The following is a 21910-nucleotide window of genomic DNA, read 5'->3' as shown; positions in this document are numbered from 1 at the left end:
ATTTTTAAGCTTATGTCAGAGGATGGAGACATTATCCAGCCTAGGCACGACTTGATACAGCAATGTTGAGAAGTTTGGCAAGAATAACAGAAGTGTCTGGTGTGAGATCACACTTTTCAACAAAATTACAGACTGTAAAGTTAAAGATACAAATATAACAGCCTAAAACAGGAAGCAGCAGATCGAGCATTATCATATCATTAGTTAAGATACCAAAACTACCTGGTTGGAGATCATGGTTTGGGTTGGAATAAAAAGGTAAAAGTTGACAGTTGGTTTCATATGGAGCATGAACACAGGTCCCCTGGGTTCAACAAAAAGAGCCTCCAGGCGGAAAGCCCTTCAGGCTACAGGGAAGAAATCCTAAACACAATACTTGGCATCGCTAGGAAATCAGGTGTTACAAATGGAAACTTCTGTCTAAAACTTAATCTCTTAAACCAGTTTCATCAATCTGATAAATCCAGAGCAAATCATCACACTTATTTCAACTCCACACCTTCGGAGTGGATTTTTGGCCTCTGGTTTGGTTTTCTCAGTATTGAAGCACTTAATTCAATTGAAAGAAGATACATATAGGAGAGAGGTTTCCAGTAAGGACTTAATCACACAGACTGTAAGTCAAAGTAACACTAGACCACCATACTTTCAGCCTATGACATAAACACGAAAACAGGTCATACTGTATTCCTGCTGTGATGAAAACTAAGTTCAGAATACTTCTTCAAGAAATGTGGGAATCAATACAAACACTCAGTTTTGAGGTCAGATTGAGTTGCCATGTGACCCTAAAATCCCCCTCCTCGCTGCCCACACAGCCCTCTGAACCTCCCCTGAGAGCCACAGCTGTTGGAGACCTCTCTTTGAACCCGCAGCAGGAGGTCCACAGAACCCCCCCTGGCCCTGAGCTGTCCCTTCTCTCCACCACTGCCTCAGACTTCGCAGACTGTAACCAAAGCCTGACACGGACTTTTAAGAGGGCTCAAACCTCCCATGGCAGCTGCTCTGCCGGTAAACGGATCCACGCAAGCAGATCACCTGAGAGCACCAGGGGTAGATCTCTGGAGAGCTGCTCATGTGTCCTGCTGCCCGCTGCATTCACTGGGGATCACAAAGGAAAAGGCCACCAGGACTCATGAGACTGAGCCGAAAAGGGAAAGAAATGGAACTGGAAACTTTGAAGGTGACCCATTTATTAGAAGACTGCTTGAACTGCTTCCTTTAACAGAAATGGTCCTTCATGGTGTTTTCTACGACAGCAGATGAAACAGACAGGAAGCCCTTGAAGCACTAAAGCAGAAAAATGGAAATTAGGCAGAAATATAGCTAAAAGAATATATACATGTTGTAGGTTGTTGCCAGGTAAATGTGTGTTTCTGTTTTATTGTCACCAGTAGTGAACTCAAGATTATTAAATCAAGCAAAAGCAAAGCCAAGGCCTTGATTAAATGAGGATGGTCCCATTAAAATCCAAAAAGTCTTTCCTTTGTGTTTTTAACAATACCTGCATTCAAATGACAATGTTGTGAAAACGAGCTGCATGCACACAGAATTGCAAAAGCGACATGAAACACGGCAGAATGCATGCAAAACCAGAAGTAGTTGGTGAAACTTTGTAATGTACCACTGAAGCACATCACACACCTTCGCGTAAAGCAACGAGTACACACAATGGGAGGAACAATGGTGAATGCACACCTGAAAAATGTCTAAAGCTTTAAAGTCAGTGGAGTCAGCCGAAGAATAGAAATCTGAATTTTAATTTGATCGACTTGAAATAATGATGTTGCCATGGAAGTGCTTCCAACTGTCAAACACAAGGTACTTTTTTTAGCTGCATTATTAAATCATTTTCAAATCAATAAAGCCATTTTGAAAACAGCACTTAGAAACAACTTTTAGTTGGTAGCTGGGTAACATGTTGACAATGTAAAGTGAGTAGGTGGTCACGCAAAACAGTATCACAACAGACTTATCACACATTATCCCTTACTTATCCACAGTGTCCACACAAACTTTGACTTCTTATCTCTGCTTCTGTTCTCTTCTCCGCCTCACTACTCTCCGTACATTTTCATCATTTCTCTAGTGTCAGGATATTAAATCAAATAAACAGCAGATCAGTGCTGCAGCAACAGCTGGAGCGTGCCATGTGGGAGCTGTAGTCTTTAATGAGCAGTGACTAATTGCTCTGTGGTTCCATGGGAATACAGGAAATACTCTACAGACCTGTTCAGTGCTAATTCCCCCCTCAAACGATTCACTTATACTCTTCTTCTCACTTTTGTCAAAGTTTACAGCCCTCCACTCTGACAGAATGATGCAGATATGAGATTTAGATTATCTAAGACATATTGTCCATTCTCTGGGATCTGTCATTTAAAGGTGTATCATTGTGTTTGCAAAGTTTACAGAGAGCATTGGTTCTGCAATCCATTTAGACAAACATTATGTTCAATACCATGTCAGTGACTGTCAGGACAAAGTCTATGTTAATGACCTTAGCACAGCCTACAGCTGCAAAAGGATATGGAATTATCTGCACCTTATTCTACGCAGTGGCTGTGGTTGCCAGCTGGATTGGGACTGCATTCAAGAATCCAAGGACACAGTGTAATTTTCTAAGATGCATTATTTATCACTATTCCAATAAAGAAACTAAAAGACAAAAAGGCAGCTGCAATAAATCAGCCAATAAACATCCTCCTCATCAGGCTGATTGACAAGATTTAATGCCTGTCCTTCACTTCTCCTCACAACCATTATTGCTATTGATCGCTGTCACTTTGGAATGATATTCTTGCTTCCTCTGCTCCACTTGCCACGGCTGCTTCTAATCACTTACAGCTTGAGTGGGAGTCTAGCCTTGAGGTGGCAGCTTCAGAGCAGGTTGCAGTATTTTTGTCTCAGCTGTTGTGGCTTCTCATGGATCAATAATGCCTTGGTACATGACTAACACTCCTGGGTGAGCATTTTTATTCAAAGTGACATTTTGTTTATTGTTGGTCTCGAGTCATGCTGGCATGGTGGTGAAAGTTGTTTCTGAGTTGCTTGAGCTTGTATACTCATTTTGAAAAAAAAAACTAAAATGGAAAGCACCTTGTTTGTTCACTGCTATGAGGGATACCTGAGGAACCTTCAATGTAAAAATCTACAGATGCATACATATTGATAATAATATGGGAAGCACAATATGGATCTTTTCAGATGAAACCAATAATCGCTAATGATCTGCTACTAGTGACAATACCATTTTTGAAATTGTTTTTACTGTTTAATACATTTATAATAATAACAATAGCAATAACAATAATAACAACAACAACAACAACAACAACAACAATAATAATAATAATAATAATAATAATAATAATAAAAATAATAATAATAATAATAATAAATTATGATACAATTTATATATTTCTTTTGACCAATTAATATACTTTATACACATATATGTTCTTTTGTTTTCTTCTCTTTTGCTGCAAACAAGAGCATTCCTGTGCATAACATAATGTATTTTTTAACATTTAAGTGTTTATCCAACCCCTGGTATGGTGGGGGACAAGGGCTGACAAACAATCTGTTACAGTCCAAAATTTCTTCCTCAAGGGAAACAGGCTGCAACTGCAGAAATGATGCAAAAAGACCACAGAAAACGCAACAGTGCACATGCACTGCAAATGAAAAATCATGCTGCAAAAAGCCAAATCGACTGCATTAACAGACAGCATGCACGGATAATGAACAGAAAAACCCACAATTCTACAATTTCATTTAGCAGATGCTAAATCACAACAAATAATTCAAGTCAACAATATCGTTCAACATTCAACAATATTCAATTTTCAGTGCTAAATATTCAATAAGAGCTGGGGTTTAGACCTTCTGATTCATTCTACCCCCGAGGACAAAGAGGAGAAGGGTCAGGTTAAAGCTGGGGTTGGTAATCAGATTTAGATACACTTTTTGTTATACTGGTTAAAATGATCTTTATGTCCTGATGGCAATCAATACATAATGTGTTCTTAAAAAAGAGCGAAGAAAAGCTGCTATCTACAGCCGGAGTAAACCTGGGAAAACAACAACCAATCACCGTTTTTTGGGTGCCAAAATTTTAAACCATTCAAATCCCGTCCTGCCGTTCTGCCCGCCTCCTGCGCGTACATTTCCCCGGCATGTACTCTGAGTTCCTGTCTCCTGCCGCTGCTTCCCCTGACTCTATTTACTGTCCCTCTCGCTCGACCTCGGGCCTGTCCCCTCTGACCCGATGAAGTGCTTTGCTCAGGACTGTAGTCCGGATCAGAGTCTAAAAAGCTCTCACCACGGGGGCTCTGACAAGCAGAAGAATGAATGACATTTAGTAAGTCCTACAGAAAATGTAGATGTTGTAGCGTCCGTCCGTCCGGACGCTGTAGGGATGACGAGCCGATTTGTGAACACGTTGAGTTTTAATAACCGGTCACTGTCGACCGTGATCACGCCAACCAACAAAACAACAGTCAATGTTTGAATGAATGAAAAACTTCTCCTCTTGTCTCTCCTCTCTCCAGCTCGCACACTCTACACCTCTCCTGATGCCTTCACTGACCGTCAACACTGTAGGAATTAAGAACATCTACACTGAACACGTTTAACAAACAGTAGAGCTGTTAGAGTATTATATGTGGTATAACTTTTCTCCTGATATCGTGTCACTGGTACAACTGGATAATGCTGGAATGATAGTTGTGAGTACTAACAGCAGCCATGTTTGTTTGTGTTTTTATCTTTCACTATGATAATGTTTTGGTGAGGACCGGTTTTGAATCAGTCACCATCATATGGTCGCAAGTCAGCGGCGCTCGTGCATGTGAGCAGGGGGGGGGGGGGGGGGGGGGGGGGGGGGGGGGGTCGTTTTGGAGGAGCTCTGAGGGAGGATGCTAGTTTTCCGAGACTACCAACCCCAGCTTTAAGTGCCTAAGTGTTCCCTGAACAGTTGAGTCTTCAGACATCTCTTAAAAGTACAAAGGGACTCTGCGGATCGTAAGGAGTTAGATAATTCATTCCGCCAGTTGGGAACAACAGAGGAGAGAGGTCTAACTAGAGATTTAGAGCCGTGCTGGGCTGGGAGCACCAAGCGTCTTTCACAGGCAGAGCGTAGTGGGCGAGAGGGAGTGTAGACCTGGATGAGGGATTTCAGGTTGACAGGAGCCGTTTTTTGTCACTGTTTTGTAGGCCAGAAGAAGAGCTTTGAATTTGCTTCGAGCTGCCACTGGAAGCCAGTGAAGAGAGATTAACAGCGGGGTGACGTGCTGTTTTGGGCAGGTTGAAGACCAGACATGCTGCTGCATTCTCGATCATCTGCAGAGGTTTAAATGTACACGCAGGGAGGCCAGCTAGAAGAAAGTTGCAGTAGTCAATGCGTGAAATCACCAGGGCCTGTACCAGAAGCTGTGTGGTCTGTTGAGTCAGGCAGGGTGTGATCCTCCTGATGTTGTAGAGGGCATATCGACAAGACCGAGCAATCGAGGCCACATGAAGCTTAAAGGTCAGCTTTAAGGTCAGTTAGCAATGAACTGCATAAAGTTAAATGTGCTGCATATGAAGGGTTTCCAGTCTATAGAGGACCTAAGTGACTCCGATGTGAGGAACCGAAAAAGAGAGAACAGAAGTTCTGATTTATTTCATTACTGTGAAAAAATCAGAACCAGTTTCAAGTGGGAACTGGCTCTTGATACCCGAGCATATTGGTTAACTTATTTTTTACACTTTTTTTCATCCAAAAACAGAATTGTTTAAACTCAGGTTTCTTTAACTTTAGGTCAAGTTGAATCCCCTGACGACATTTCAATTGAAAATGTCTAAAAATGAATTCTGAATGTGCAGCCTTATTTGATCCTTTTCTTCAGGAAACCCAGCGACTTTTATTCTCAAACAAACAAGTACAAATTTCCTGTTTGATCATGCTGGTGTGAGAGAAAGGAGGGGGAGAGAGGGAGACTGAGTCTGCGAGGCAGCAATCACACAAAACACATTTGGAGGTCATTACGGAGCCAGTCATGCTGAGTGACTCCTACAGGCTGAAACACTGCTTACAGTGTTTAAATTGGATTTGATGAAAGCTTTCATTCAGTCCAGCTCATTAGTTTGGAGCCTTGGATGGTACACGTTTTGAGATTGCTCACTATGGGCCTGCGTTCAGTTGCCAATGCCAAGAGTTTTGCTTTAATTTATTTTTACGTAAATCAAGCAGGAGAAACACAAATTGAAAGCAGAGCACCTAACATGTCCAGACAGCGGAGCATATGTCCGCAGTATTGGACTGCTGTTTGAAAATAGACACAAGTGAATGGAAGGAACATGAAGATACATGTCTCAAACAGAATGGTTGTAAATTACACTTATTATATATAAGGAGAAACTCTGAAAGAACTTTTGTCATGTTTCTATGCCTCTTAAAATGCAAACTACTTCTCATGATGAAGAGACTTTTTTTTCCAGCATTGAGAGCACAATGCAGGTATAAGCGTGAGCAATTATGTTTCTATTGAATGGAGAAGAAGATGTCATATGAACTGGAATTACAGTTGAACTAATGCACTTTCAAAGAAGCAAGAATAGGACATTTCAAAACCTATGTTGATAGACTCATCACTACCCACTTTGTAATCCAACATCAATAAATGCTTTTCTGCAACAAGACACACAGACAATACATCATTCCGGTTCTTCCTAGTTCTATACTATTCCCTTTTTTTCAGTGATGGTATTACAGTGACAGTGATTCCCAAATCCTTGTAGGGAAAGTTACTGGAACTTCCCTGCAGGGAGGGCAGAGTGTCAAGGATAATAGTGAGTGTGACTTGCTTAAAGATATCTCATCAGAGCAGACGTTTGCTAACATAGAGGGCTGTTTCTGTCCTGACACTGATGCCCTGCTGCCTTTATGTGTTTATTGTAGGGACACTGTTTCCCACAGGATGACAGCAGTGTTTTTTGTCCCCAGTGTTTCCATTAAAGCTCTCCAAACTGCCTTAAACTGAATACATTTACTACAGTCAGAAGCCATTAATGTCTACTTTATAGCAGGTTTCTCACAGTTTCGCGACACTGATGGCACACTATGTTTATATGAATCCATTGAGGTTGTTCATGGAGAATAAAAGCTGTGTGCACAGGACTATTTTGTGACGCATTCTTCATATTTTAACCCATAACTACATGAACAGAGGTGTCAAAGCACAAGGCTGAGATATTTTGCAATGAAGCAGCAATGCTTTTCATAGCTGAAAATGTATCCTTGTTAAAAATCCCTGTTGCACATCGTTGTACACTGAATATTTTCTGCATTTAAATTGTTTATGAAGATGCAAACTGTTGAAATAGGGTAAATAGCCATCCAAATGTAGCGTACCTACAACATTTAATGAAACCAAAAGGTCCAGTCTTCCCCTCTGGGGGCTGAAGAGCATATTTTGAGACGTAAACACAGATTTGAAGTTGATTATACTGACAGTCGACAGCATTTCATCACAGGTTTCCCAAACTGTGATGTCGACTCTGCAGGGTCAACATTTAGCTGATGCTCTTATCTTAATGTTAAAGATTGGAGCCATATTTCTCCTCCCCTCTCATCTCCCTGTGGCCTTGCGGGCCGTGTTACAGGGCATTCATGCGCACACAGGGATGCAGGCTTTTGCCAACGTGACCTTGGGCCCTCACAGACGGAAGACGGAGCAGGCTCCTGTCTGACTAAGCCCAGGTCCATGCAGCGTGCTGTCAAAGCCCATCATCGTCATACACTCCTGCAATCAATACCTTACAGCCTCCTGACAGAGTGTGTTAGCACAACACACTCTTCTCTCTCTCAGCTTCACTGGAAAAGCCAGACAAAAAGAAAAAGCGCAAAAAAAAAAGGTCTATTTATAGAGCCTAAGTACATATTTCTATTAATTCCTTTCATGTTGACAGCATGTGAGCTACGATGTACTGCCCTTTAAATGAAGCTGTCTTGAAGCATAGCACACAGTTAAATCTCTTCTGCAAATTCCCACTATTCAGAATTCAAAACCCCCTTCAGCTATGATGCCACATAGATGGAATATTTATTTTCTCTCATCAGCTGAAGTTGCAAGCGGGGATATTTTGCAAATGTTACAAGATCTTGCAGCAATTCTTGCACAGATCTGATTTATAACTTGGAACATGAATGCTAAATGCTTTCCAAACAGTTTATAAATACAGCTCAAGTAAGAACATTCTGGCACAATGTCTTAATTGTACAGCTACATGCACACAACATTGCAGTGCTATATCAACTTTAAGATTGATGCGTCCATGAACATATGATCTACTTAAAGCAGTGTGGATCTTAAATGGCTTTACATGAGTTTGAATGTAATTATGATTGTTTGTTGGTAAGACATGGAGTCTTGGACATTTTATAGAACATTTCAGGAGCTATGCCCCAAAATTTTGCAGATTCAACTGTTCATGTGTGTCCCCTCACAACCTGAAGTGAAGTTGTCCCTCTCATATGTCTCAGGAGGTTAAACGTGAAGTCAAAAAGGACACTGTCATCGGATAATGTTTCGCAATCTTATCCAAGATTAAAACTGCTGATCCTTTTTATTTAACTTTCCTATATCTCTTACTAAATACAAACTTTATTTAATATTCTTTGTTTTGTTCTCTCTTTCAATCCCTGGAATATGTGTTTTTCTGTGTTATTCTCAGTGATTCCAATAAAGTTTATTTTAAAAAAAGCAAGCAAATGAAGCATGGCATCATTCTCAATGTCAATGGTTCTTACCTTCATATCAATGCTACAAGTATGAACACAACCTCAGTATCAATAAATGAGTGAAAAGAGTATACTTGAGAGCAGAAGAGAGTATAAAGCAGCCTCACTGCGTGTTAATGCTTTTTCATCCTGCTAAATATTGCTCCTTTATGACACAACTGTGTGAATAGTGCTTCAAATTGCCATGTGCTACCAGGCGGCTCTGCACGTGAGAGCCAGAATCCTGGTTGCTTGTCACCAGAGGGACTGTTACTTGATATATGATGTCACTCAATGAAGGGTGCACTTCCCCTGAAATCTTAATCAAGCAGTTTGTAATACAGCATGAAAACATTTTCCCCTTACTCTCAAAGTGGTTTTGTACTGGGAGTATTGTTTGATTCAGAGTTGCTCATCAAGGGTTACATGTCAGTAGAAATCGCATTTTAAAGACTTCATAATAGAGTACAAAAACATGCTTTCCTTATTCTCCCAGTACACTTACCCTGTTTGGAATCATGAAACATTAACAAATCAAGCAAACAGACAGTCTCTGCTATCGATTCATGCTACAGTGGCAGTTGTCAACAAAGAGGTGAAACTGGAGAGTTTCACCTGCTGCGTTCCAACATCAGCTCCCCCTGACTTCACACAGAGATTTAACTACAACACTGGGTGGAACAATTCTGAAAAAAGTTGGGGGGACTATTTTGGCCATTTGCATTTATAAATGTAGCCCTACAGAAAAAAACAGAATGTTTCTAAGTATTTTGTGCATGTGTGAATAGGACTTTATGATATTTAAACAGAGTGAGTGGTCTCTTTTTGGACAATGTTAAATTAAAACACTGTCTTCAGTTGAAAGAGCTGCTATCCTCTGCCTTGCGGAGTCTGTTCCAGCAAAGTAGAGCCTTAAACCCTTTATTGATCCTATTTACAGAGAGATGAGAGTTAGCCAAACCCCTATAAGTACACCAGGACTTGGGGTGATCACTGAGTGAGAACTTCAATAGATGTGATCTTTTAGGAGCTGAAGTGCGTAAATACTCCACTTTCTCAACTTAAACAAAAGCACCACATGCTTTTACTGAAGCCTCCACTTCTTTCACAAAAGTGTGAAAAAGAAGACCTTTTACCTACAGTACGAAATGTCTACTGGGTCAAAATATGTATTAAGCAATCCAAAACAGTCATTAGAGTTAGAGGATGTAGTTCAGACTGCCCACGAAATAGCCATGGTTGTTGCAACAGTGCTTGCATTCCAAGGGAATGTGCCAGCTCCCCCTTCAGCTCAGATACACACAGATACACACACAGATACACACACAGATACACACACAGATACACACACAGATACACACACAGAAACACACACAGATACACACACAGATACACACACACACACACACACACGGCTAGACAACACACTTTCAAAATCAATAGTCTTCAGTACTTTATTATAAACACACCAGAGCGATTTTGCGGGACAGCGGTTTACATCCTGCCAAGTCTTGGTCTGAAACTTGTGTACGGAATTATAACTGCTTAAATGCCTCTGTTTTCCCCAGAACTGCAAGATTTTTCTTATTGGGCCTTAAAATGTTAACAGACTTCAGCCATCTCAAACAAGTAAGAGTTAATTAAACCATGAACCATGCAGACACAGATAAACACCGTCAATTAGATGCAAATAATACACAGATTTTGGAAACAAGCACATTTGGTAGAGAGAGAGAATGATTGACACATTAACTTTAAATTAATTCAGCAGACACCAAACTTCAGCTTTCAATTCTGCAATTAAAAAGTACACTGTCGCTTAAAACAGCATAGTTTAAGAAGCTGAGAGTCTTATTTTGGTAGTAATATAGTATTGATAACTGCTTCAGGTCATATTTTTCAAAAGAAAGGTCTCAAATATAAAAAACAGCTTCAAGCTAAAACTTTCTAAAACAAATTAAAGGCTGCCATGGTTTACTTTGGGTATATTACATGATGCCTTACATGTATTGAACTCACCCATGCTGACTTCCAGGCAGAAGGGCTCCATGATGAGCGATCTCCAGCAGACATATACAGAACTTTATGCCTTCTCCTGTCTGGTGCAACTTGACCTCCAGATCAGCCGAGGTCTCCCTCAGACTTTTCTCCCATCAAATGCATTTTTCTTCTGTCTGCCCAGCTCACTGCCAAAGAATGGACAGTCCCCTGTTGCAGATCAATCTGTTGCGAGCTCCCCATTCTGGGCTTTAGGAAATCCTGGCTTTCTTTGGTTCTGAGGCTGTCCAAAGAGAGCAGTGCATGTCTGAACTCCTAAACAGGACTTTCTCATGCTGCTGGTACCTTCCAGGACAATGCTACAGCTTGGAGGGGTTTGTTTTCTGGTTGTTTTTACAATTTTAGAGGCTTCAACACCGCTTTGTTTCGTGGCTAAGATTTGCAGGGTTTTATTCAAGAGCGGGAGTTTGAATATTATCAGGGCTTCACAGGTAAGAAATGCAATAACATTCTGCATGTCTAGCCTGTAGCAAAACATAAATGCTGTGTGGTTCACTGCATTTATTTATTGTGTTCTGAAATACTGTAGATTTTAATAATCATTAAACCAGCAATATATGTTACAGTTTGGATAGAGTAAATACTAGTGTAGCAGTTATTTAGGGTTGTATCAGCAGAAATAAGACAACTATTACATTAGAAGTTGCAAAGTGGATCAGGTTTTAATCCCACAAATGGATTTTTTTTAAAAAAGGACACAAAGTAAATGTCAAACAAAAGCTGAACCGCTGTTTTTTGTTATTGTTTTTGTTTGTTGTCCAGTTGTAAGTAAAACAGCAAAGTTGGAGGTAAAAATCAGCGACCCCAAACAAAATGAACAACTTAAATACAACACACAAAAAAACCCACAACTATTTTAGGACACATTTATGGCCTGTCATAGCTTTCAGTTCAATGCAGTTTTTTCAATACGATTCAATCACAATGTTTGCCCTTATTGGACAGGACCGCCATGGACAGACATGAAACATTAAGAGAAAATAGATGGAATGACTTGTAGTGAAGGATAGAGAGCTGGAGTCCAACCCAAGGCCTCTGAGTTGATAATGCAGCCTTGGCACAAAAGCGGCACGTGCTACCAACTGATCTAAATCTGCGGTCCAACAGTCAGTTTGAAACCCGTGCATGATGCAGCAGCAGGAGGAAGTGGTAGTTGTGCCCCAATTCATTAGTAAAGTCATCAGTGCCACAAACTATGGGACTGTCCCTTTTGTGTTGCTGTACCAATGCACACATAAACACACAAATCACCATTGTGAGAAACATGTCTAGGCTGAGAAATCCTCCAATAGGTAACACACACTTAAGGTTAATGACACTGTTTTGCCAAAATCAGTCTGTAACTTCTCCACAATAACTTAACTATGCTTCTATAATCAGCTCTTACACTAACCAAAGTCAATTGCCTATGTCTTGAGCCTGTGGCCACAAACATAGGTTTCGATAAATTTGCCGTTGAGGAGAGATCTGTAACATCATCCGTCTGACACACCGTGACATGAGACCATGGACGTTCAGTGCATGAACCTATTTGAAATGTAGACATCTCAGGGTCAGGAGCTAGGCCTCTGGACTGTAATAGATCAATTTACTGAGTTCTTAATGTCTGTTTGGAGCTCATGTTCATTGCCATACTGTTCATATCCATAACTCTGCTGTTTTCTGTACTGATGGAAATGTCCCCTCCCCCATGTTGAGGGCGAAATCTGTTTTCATACCTCACATAAAGGAGTTAAATAAGTTAAATGTTATGTTTGGTAAAGCAAACCTTTTGCTTCGGACCATTTTCTCCCAACAAATTATCTCTGTAATGGACTTGTATTGTTGATATTACTTTTTTGTAATGGCAATGTGTGCTTGACTCAAATGGCTGTTTAAAATCCTTGGTAAGCAGTGATTCACATTTTGTACAGCAGAACTTCAACCTTTGAAGAATATGCTGTTTAAAGTACCAGAATTAAATGCGGACATCAAAAAGTTGCAGGTTATCTCCCCCTTTTGTTACAGGGTGCACCAAGTAAGGTCCCCATTTCTACAACTCTTCTGGACCTAGCATTGCATCTATTCTATCTATCACATACACTTCTGTTTGGCTCATTTCATTCCTATGATTCAGTACAGGCAAGCTAAAACAACACAACCAAACAGGAAAATCATGGACCAAAATATCTGAAAAGGATGAACAGTATGTTCCAGAACCAGACATGTCGACATGCTATCTAAAAATCCTTGTTAGTCATAAAAAGATACATCCTGACAGAAGATAATGAGAAGCTCAGGGTATAATTTAAATGGCTCTTAAAAGTCTGCATTTCAAAATAATTGTCTTCCTCCCATGTATTTATAACCTAGAGTATATCAGCAGTCAGAGTCATTACTCAGTTGTAATGCCCTTGGTTATTATGGTTAAATGTGTCGGATGCAAAACCTGCTGAGAACAGAGTGGTTTCACAGTGGCATGTTCAAAAAAGTGATTAATCTGTGGCCTTCATTTTTTTTAGCTTTGATTTTCATCTAAGGTATGATGGAAAATCCAGGTCCAGACCTGTTGCAGAAGTCTAGTACTTTACTTGAGAATCATTACTTTTACTGAAAGTCAAATATCATACTTTTGACTCCACATTTACTTTTCTTCAAAACAACCTGAAAGACAATTAACTGAATTTGTGTAGCTTGGCGTGTAGTTTGTCTCAGTGGTGCTTTGTCATTCAAGCTTGTATAACTCAATGTCAGATGCAGTTACAGTGATTTTGATAGTTGTGGGAAAATTTAGAGTGTTTCCTTTCAAAGTTGTCCCTGTTTGTGCTTCTACTCCAAGTGGTTAAGGAACAGCATTCAATTTAGTTTGGGTATGCCTGGATAGGTGTATATTGGCAAATTTACCAGGACTGCAACATTAACATGCAGCTCGCATGCTGCAGTGAATACAACACAAGTCATGTACAGATAGGCTGTTTTTGAAACGGCCTGCTACATACTACCTACGAATGTAGTAGACAGTAGGTACTGCCTACTACATACTGCGTTTGAATTTAGTATGCAGTGTGACTGTTGTGTTTGATCTGGTCTGCAGGATGCTGAGCCAGATGTCACTGGATTTCTGGTTTTGGAAAGCTGAAGTAAACAACAGCCAGGCTGATAGAGAAACTGCTTCTTTAGCATCACTTATAATTTAAAAAGTTAAGAAGTAGTTTATATGAAATCTAATAATTTTCACAGCACCTAAAAATGGAGTTCCCCGTCAAAAAAAAGAAGAAAAAAGAAAAAGCGGAACACTGCATTATGGGAAACAGTACACGAGGCAGACTGGTCTGATGCATACTGAGAAATTTTCCCAAATCAGTACGATATCCGGGGAGTTTTGGCATACCGCAGATTTTTCTCTTTTACTTATTACATACTGAATTTTGGCCGTATCAGTATGTACTGCTAGTAAAGTAGGCGGTTTCGAAAACAGCCAATGTCTCTCTTCATCAACAATCACACAATGAATAAATCAGTAGTTCTAATGGAATACTGTCAATAACTTCTGTGAAATATATAACCAACTTGATGTGAAAGTCATATTATTCCAAGCACATCATCATCTTCATTATTATTATTCTCAATCAAATCCACAGCCTAACCTGTTGCTTACTTTAAACCATCCCATGAGTGACACATTTAAGCATTTCCATACCTACGCCGCCCACATCCTGATCTCCCATTTGACCTGGAGGTCACAACCTCTTCACACCAGCAGTGGGTAAATATTTCCTTCCTGATTCAACAGAACACACTGAGCTGTGTAACACAGACATGCGAGGGATTCCAGAGGCTGAGTCAGAGAGCAAGACATGGTGTGAGAAACAAATCAGACAAGACGAGAATAAAGAGAAAATACAGGCTGGCTGGTGGGTTTATGTGTGCCAGGAGGAGGAGGGGCGATCTAGGCGAAGCCGGCCTCAACATGTCTATCATCTTAAAAGGCAGCGTTAGTACACGAGTCCATCCTGCTTTAATTAAAACTTCTGGCCTGAAGGGGAACTCAACAAATGCTCAGGGCTCCAGCAGGACACACACCACATGTGCAACCGGGGGAGGGTGGAGGCAGGGGTGGAATGGGGACTGCTGGGGGGACATTTGAGACTGTTTAAACAAATCAGTGAAGAATATCAGTCACCCAGGACCCTGCGGGAGATGCTGTTGGTTTGTTCCCCAGCTGCAGAGGCATTTGTCTCCCTTTGAGAAACCGTTTTGTCATCAGTGGAAAGACAGATAGAAAGAGAGTGTTTCTAAATGCGAGAAGAGGGAAAGCACCTGCATGAATACTCTATGCTCAAAGGCATTCTTGTAGGTTATGGCAATCATGTGTTGGCATTTTACTTGAATGCAGCTAATAAGCTATCGGGTGACTGCAAGACCTCTGACCTATGTGTGAGTGCAGGCCTGTGTGGAGCTGTGTCCAGCAGACATGCACGTGTAAACCCCAGATGGTCAGATGTAATAAACATGGCCAGCATTTTTGGCTCACATAAAGGGCATGGCGCTGGTGTTTTATTTCATCGTGGCCTCGGGGCATGAATGTGTTCACCCAGACTCTCAAGTGGGCTTTACGAGGGTGCAGAGGGAAGCCTGTTTCCACCTTGTTTGAAATATTTTTTTTTTGTCTTGCAATAGGGTGCAGCAGAAGGGAGAGGCTGGAATAATGGAGGCCAAAGGAGAGGGTAGGGAATTCAAGTGGCCTCCTATTGGGGCCGGATGTTTTAGTAAAACAACATGGCGGAGAGAGCCTTGTGACAGAGGTCTGTTCAGTATGGCCATCAAGTAGGCTGCGCTGTGAAGCAAGCAACCACATCTGTTTTTACTCAAAACAATCAGGGGCCGGCACTGCAGGCAGCTTGAGCCTGTTATTAAAGGCTTTCTGGGGCCTGCTGAGGGACGGCCCAGACGGAGTGATTTATCCGCTCTTTGCTGAGTGGACGAGGATTGAGTGTGATGTATATGGACATGGAATTCCAATCAGTCATCCTTGCCAGGACACATACCCAGAAGGACTGATGAATCTAGGCGGTCTTTTGCAACAGGATGAAAATGGGCCTCACATCCAACATTAGCAAAAAGGATCTCATTATGAAAGGTTGTACATGTAGATTACTTTCTGCCTTACTCACATTAAAGCGTGTCATTCAAATCCAATGACCCACAGAGTAAGACAGTTATAATTTTTTTAGGAATCAACATCCATACAATGCTTGTTCATTTTTAAGCATAGCATATGTGCTTCTTATAATTTAAAGTGCTAAACTTTGCAGTCAAGTACACTTTCAAGCAATATGCACAGTGATGGTTTACTCAGCAAACTGAATCCTGAGCAGCTTCATTAAACAACCCTGAATCATTAGATCACTCTTTTCCAAAGGCAGAATTGCAGAGTCATTTATCTTCCAGGGCCTTTCAGGAGACAGTTAAAACTCATGGAAACCAAAAAGACAAACTTCTCCTTCTTTGGGGGCCTGACTGTTCCTCTGAACGCCAAAGTGAGCTTTTAAATAATTTGGGAAGAGCCCTCTGGAAACTGAATAATTCACTGCAGCGTGATGAAGTCTCTAGCCAGCTGGGTGTTCCATTAGTAGACTCACTACTCGACAGCTCCGTTGCCTGGCAGGCTAGCGGAGGCAAGGAGAGCTGGGGAGATGAGTTTGTCTCTGTGAGGGGGGATCATCCCGTCCTCACTCTGCCCACTTCAATTACATCAGCCACAGGCCCTCGGAACAGAGAATCAGGCACCGTCTGCCCATTTTGCTTGAGACGAGCCTCCAACTACCACACCCAACAAGTGACAGCCATTCAGATGTTGCAGTGGCTGGATATCTGACAGCAAGGGGAAAGAAGAAAAAGTGTCCTTTGAGTGTTTGACAGTGCAGAGTCTTGACATCTAGTTCTTTCTGCTGTATTACCTAAATACACGGTTCTAGATCTAAACTGCTGCTGACACAAATGACCCCGTTCTTGTCCAGATGGCTTCCATCACAGGGCAGTTTTCTCCGGGACAGGCTGCTGAAAAACGCGAGCCTGTTGTGGCATCATCATCAGTTTGGCCCTAAGCTAAGCTCCACTGGCAGAAGAAGCAATGAAACGAATGGACATTACAGATCAAACGCTGCTTGGCTGTGACTAAAATCTACTTTCCTGAAAGGCATCAAAGCAAAACTGGATTTTCTGAAGAGGGATATCTTCCTGCTCTCTCTTCCACATGCCAATTATCTGTGATGGTTAATAGCAGGAGAATGAAATGCGAAACATGCATTGGGCCATCATTGACATAATCTACCAGCCGGAGCACATGCATGCAAAATTTCCACATAGCTTCTTCATACAGAACCTATCACGGCCCCATCATGCTACTCATGCATCTTTCATGTCCTTTCTGAGTATGGTCACTCTACTCTCAGTCCCAGATCACTCAGATCACTCAGGTTAACCTTGTGCTGCTTTCCCAAGGCCGGTCTCCTTGTCTGTGCAAAGACCCTGTCAACTCTTGCCCTGAGTGACGGAGTGGCCAGCCTTACCTTGTGCTGCCAGCCAGCTTCATCCATAACAACATCACCTTCACTTGGCCATGTCACACCTCTTAAGGTAGATGGATGCCTCCCACCCAAGGACAGCTGGGTAATGGCCCTTATCCCGACTTCAAGACAGGGCACCATCACCTGCCGTTCCAAATCTGTCTACTGCAAGCCAGAACAGATTGAAAAAGAAAGAGGAAGTAGTGAAGTTCTAAGAGGAAGGGGTTCACACTGCAGAATCTCAAAGGTTGAATGACGCTGCACATTAACAGCATATAATCCTGAATGCTTCTGGGATAGCATCGAAAGGTACTTTTGTTTTGATCTGAGGAGGTTAAATCCATATAGAACATTAAAAGGTATATGAGGATAAAAAGATAAAAAAAGCTATCAATTTTTAGACAACCTTATATTACATTAGAAGATCTCAGGAAAGACCATGGGTCTCAATACAGAACTGTGTGTAGTACCCATACTGAAAGCATATGTATGCCCAAAACCTGGAAACTGCGTGCATCAACAATTCAGATTTATAAAACCATTTGCAGGCACACCTGCAATCTTCCCTTTAAAAATTACAATCCACCTTGAGATATGAGTCATCATATTCCGCCCTATCTATATTTGTCCAAAAATTCTCATTAAAATGCATCTTATGGGTGAAATTGAATATGAATGAGCCAGCAGACTAAATGTTTCATACCATGAATCATGGCATCAACACAGAGGAAGACTGACAAAATCATGGCACAAGAAATGTGATTGCCGGTGGATGAAGGTAAGGTAAGCGATTCTTAGTCACAGCAGGAGGATCACCAATAAACCAACAAAAATCTGCGAGTAACATCTTGCAGTGCTATAGCAGTGCCAGAACATCCATCACTCATTATAACAAAGACTGTTTTTATGTGTTTACAGGACTACAAGTGATTATAATGATATGTAAGAATTGTTTGAAAGCCACCCATGGCTTTGTTTCCACTCTTTGCTCATTAGCCCATTAAATATGTGCAGGTGATGAAGAAATGCTGATTGACAAGAAGGCAGTGGGTGTGCATCAACCTCCACTGTGTCTCTCAGCGCCCCGCGCACTTGGAGTACACTGTGGATTTTGACATGTGACAATTACATTGGGATATGGTCTGGTGTTCTCTGCACTTTGGAAGAATGTGAAGATGAGAGAGTAGATTATTTTCTAGACTTTGAGATGTGGTTTTATCTTTTCATGACATACTAAAAATAGCTCACTTAAGTCACATATACACCTATAATTTGATGATTGTAATGATTACGGTAACAGATGTCTATACGAATATAGATATTTAATTAAATTCAATGTGTGAATGTGTGAAAGGCATCAGTATTCCATCTGGTGACATAGTTGGTGAGGAGGTCAGTTTATGCCTGTTTCTCCTACCTCAAAACATACCGATGGGTCAGAGCTCAGTTCACTTGCAAGTGTGAAAATGTTGCTGTCAATTGTTTCTTTGTACATCATAAACTTTGCATGGAAAGTCAGAAGAGGTGAAAAAAAAACTGTCATAGCAAAGACTTTCAGTAAAAGATACATTTGATTGTTAAAGGTGTAGAGGTTGACATTATTCTGTTAAAAAAAACTATTAATATGGACTGCTTTGTCTATAGGTGTCGCCTGCGTCATCAACACAAACAGAGAAGAGCTTTCGTCTTTGTTGGAAATATAAAATATGGAACATTCATTGATAAGATGTTGGAAGTTTAACCAGATATTACTTATTTCTTATTTGTAACTTAACTGCTTTATTTTGAAAATCCTATGAAGATGATAGGATCAAAAGTCATGGATACAAGAGAATGAGTACATACAGGTAGCAGAATTTGGAATGTCCCTGATCTCAATCATCATATTTTAAAGCATAGGGTTTCTTACCAATCTGACAAATGTAATGTGTTTTAAGTGGGAACCTGTTCACACAGTGGGCAACCAGAGAAAGACTCACTTGTCCACTTTGCTTTGTAAGTGACAGACGTATAGATTGACTTTAGTGCAATAACTTGATAAGATGAAACTGCATTGTGTTTCTGAGCTTCTTAAAACTACCGGGAGGAGCTGTTAGCTGGTTTTTAAAACAGACTGATATTAACACTGATGCCTCTTGTTGACCTACAAAGCAAAGGAGATCATTAAAAAAAACTGATCGTTTCTATTTAGTAATTTTTAATGATTGTAAATGCCGCAGGGTAAATGTCAAAAGGGGCAGCACAAGCATCCCTTTTTCATCCATTTTCCAAAGCAAAGATTTCATGGTGAGTGACATGTTTGACTGAAAAAAGCAGGCTGAGGTCTCTTGTCAGAAAACATTATACTTGTACAGGATAATATCAGCAAAAAGATAAAAGATAACAAGGACGAACGGAATTGATACAAATCAAAAGATCCTTGCCTTTAAGCTCCTGTGAGGAGTTTTTACTGGTTATGGAACAAACTGAAATTAATACTGATGCAAACAAGACCGTTAGCATAAGGACTGCTAATTTCTTTATAGCTATTATTAATGTCTGACTTCACTGCAAGCAGGTTAGGTGTCAGATGTCAAGTGAAAGGTTTGACTGTTATGGTGCTGGTGGTCTAGCGGTCTAAGCACCCCATATACAGAGGCTATAGTCTTTGTCACAGATATGGCCGGCTGGACCTCTGTCTTCCCCCACTCTCTGCTACACGTGTTTCCTGTCTCCCTTCAAGCTGTCCAATCAGTAAAAGGCAAAAAAGCCCAAAAATACAACTTTAAAAATCAAAACAAAACTAAAAAAGATTTGACTGTTAAAGCTAGGGTCGGTAGCCACTGAAAACTAGCATGAATTTGAATGGCCTCAAAACTGTACAATGGGAAAAGGCAGAGCGACACTGTCCATTATATATACAGTCTATGGGTTGTATGAGGTACTTGTCAATTGTAAGTGTATTGTGGTAAGCCACAGGGGATGACCAACAGCCTGGGAACGGAGAGCTGGAACAGAAGCTCGGTTTGGGTCAGTTCTACCACATAGTCCTGACAAACTCCTATAAAACCACGGTTGTCGGTGTAAATCGTGTGTACTCTGTGTATGGAAAATTTTCAGCGTTTTATATAGCCATTTGAAGCCCATTCATTTTATCACTATTCTCAGACACAACACAAACTTGTTCTTTCACCTGCAGTGCACTGATCAGCTTTTCTGATTTAACCTCTAAACAATAAGGAAGTTGGTAAAATTGGTTTCCAGGACAGCAGGGAACATGTTCTGCTGGTGTGCTCTGATTCAGAAAGGTCCTGAAGTAATGCCATGAAGTCCCTCTTGTTACAGCAAGTACTTCTTTCACTTCGTTAGCATGGGCTCACAGTCTTCAAACCTGCACAACCAGGTAACTTGGGATTTTTCTTGCTCTCCAGTTAGCACAGTAGTTTCTCCCTTCTCTCCCTCCATCTGTCATGTCTCATTCTTCCTCTGTAAACTCTGGTTCATTAATGTGGGTTTTTGTGTCCACAGGAAACTGCATCTCTTCGTCGCTGTCAAAATGTCACAATAACAATCACTGTTATTTTTACTTTGGTTCTATTTTTGTCTCTTTTGAAGACCCCAGACCTGAACAGATGATCAATGCACTGCAGGTGGAAGAACACATACTGTATGTGGTTTTGAAACAGAGCATAAATGACTCTCTGATGGCAAAAAAAAGTGCTGAGATACAGCATTACACTGGGGATAGAGCTTTAGTTGGAGTGTGTTATAATTTGCTAAATTACATGGTAGAGCTGACCCCGTCTGCAGAGGTTGATAGCTTCTGTTCCGGTTCTCTAGCTGCTTCTCAAAGAGGCTGAGCTGACCGTCATCCCCCTGTGGATAACACACTTTCTATTGACAAGCACCTTGTACAACTCCACTTCAAAAAAACTGAACTATCTCTTCAAGTATTTTGGGTAAATTGCCTTGGGGGATTGTTTCTGCTTAAACAGCAGTTTTGAGATACTACATTTTTATTGTTTCCCCTTGAGTAATGTGTTGTGGTACAGCCAATCATTTAACAGAAATCTGCTGAATCATGACTTTAGATTGTATCAATGAACTTTAGAATTCCACTAATAAAATGTTGTAACAAATAATCTCTTGTCCTGCAAAAGTATGCATATTATTCATACTAAGTGAAATGAGATATGATTAAGCATGAGTCGGTCTCTGCTTTGCTTATTAAGTGAAACCATACAGACCACAGTCTTCCATTTTAAGATGAAAACTCCTACACAGTTTAAGTCTGGACCTCACTGATTAAAATTTAACATCTGCCAAAGTTCTGTGAATCTTTCATTTTCCTCTGGGGCACGCCATGATGAGTCTAGTGAACACTAATGAACATATAATGAGCTACAAATAGCTTTCCAAATGGTCTGGCTCCTACGCTGCTTCCTGTGTCCTTAGAATCATCTCAACTAGAAAAAACAACACCTAAACAAATAAAGACTATTAGTTTGTTTTGTTATGGAGGGAAATATATGAAGCAAAGAAATACTACCCTTGTTATTGG

The 21910-nt window shown here is 40.7% G+C and overlaps 1 protein-coding gene across 4 annotated transcripts in view; it reads right to left on the bottom strand.

The window, feature by feature from the left end:
- Window positions 1-21910, bottom strand: part of LOC117831100 (retinoic acid receptor RXR-alpha-A-like) — a 245489-nt gene that overhangs the window by 198369 nt on the left and 25210 nt on the right. Inside the window, exon 4 of one of the 4 annotated variants that reach the window (XR_004634909.1) lies at window positions 1183-1290. The exons of 2 other annotated variants lie outside the window; for them this stretch is intronic. The gene's annotated coding sequence lies outside the window, so the exon portion shown is untranslated. Of the gene's footprint in view, window positions 1-1182; window positions 1291-21910 lie in introns of those variants that run through there. One more of the 4 variants, XR_004634908.1, reaches the window with a different exon arrangement.

Source organism: Notolabrus celidotus, chromosome 19 (genome assembly GCF_009762535.1).
Source record: "Notolabrus celidotus isolate fNotCel1 chromosome 19, fNotCel1.pri, whole genome shotgun sequence".
Taxonomy (NCBI): Eukaryota; Metazoa; Chordata; class Actinopteri; order Labriformes; family Labridae; genus Notolabrus; species Notolabrus celidotus.
Note: the sequence above shows the minus strand (reverse complement) of the source record. Positions and strands in the feature narration are given on the sequence as shown.